Raw genomic sequence first — 250 nt, forward strand, 5'->3', positions numbered from 1 at the left:
GAATGGGGCAAGCCCCTTGTTCGGCCCCTGCTGCCAAAAATCCGTTTAATATGTTGTCCCCGTATAGAGGACGTAACAGATATTAAACTGATAAGAACAGATACTACACTTGATCTTAGCCAAAAGGCCGAGAAGCGATGACCCCCAAGCGCTTGCTGCCCAGTGCAACCTCCTGGGGCGGGTCTCACTTGTCGTGGTGCCGCCGTCTCCATTGGGCACGAGAATGGCTGCTTGCGCACGAGAACAGCTG

The 250-nt window shown here is 54.0% G+C and overlaps 1 pseudogene; it reads right to left on the minus strand.

Annotated features, from left to right (window-relative positions):
• On the minus strand, positions 1 to 139 carry LOC121940149 (annotated as a pseudogene; the record flags this gene model as incomplete).
• Positions 140 to 250: the final 111 nt, after the last annotated feature.

This window comes from Plectropomus leopardus, unplaced genomic scaffold (assembly GCF_008729295.1).
Source record: "Plectropomus leopardus isolate mb unplaced genomic scaffold, YSFRI_Pleo_2.0 unplaced_scaffold76684, whole genome shotgun sequence".
Classification (NCBI taxonomy): Eukaryota; Metazoa; Chordata; class Actinopteri; order Perciformes; family Serranidae; genus Plectropomus; species Plectropomus leopardus.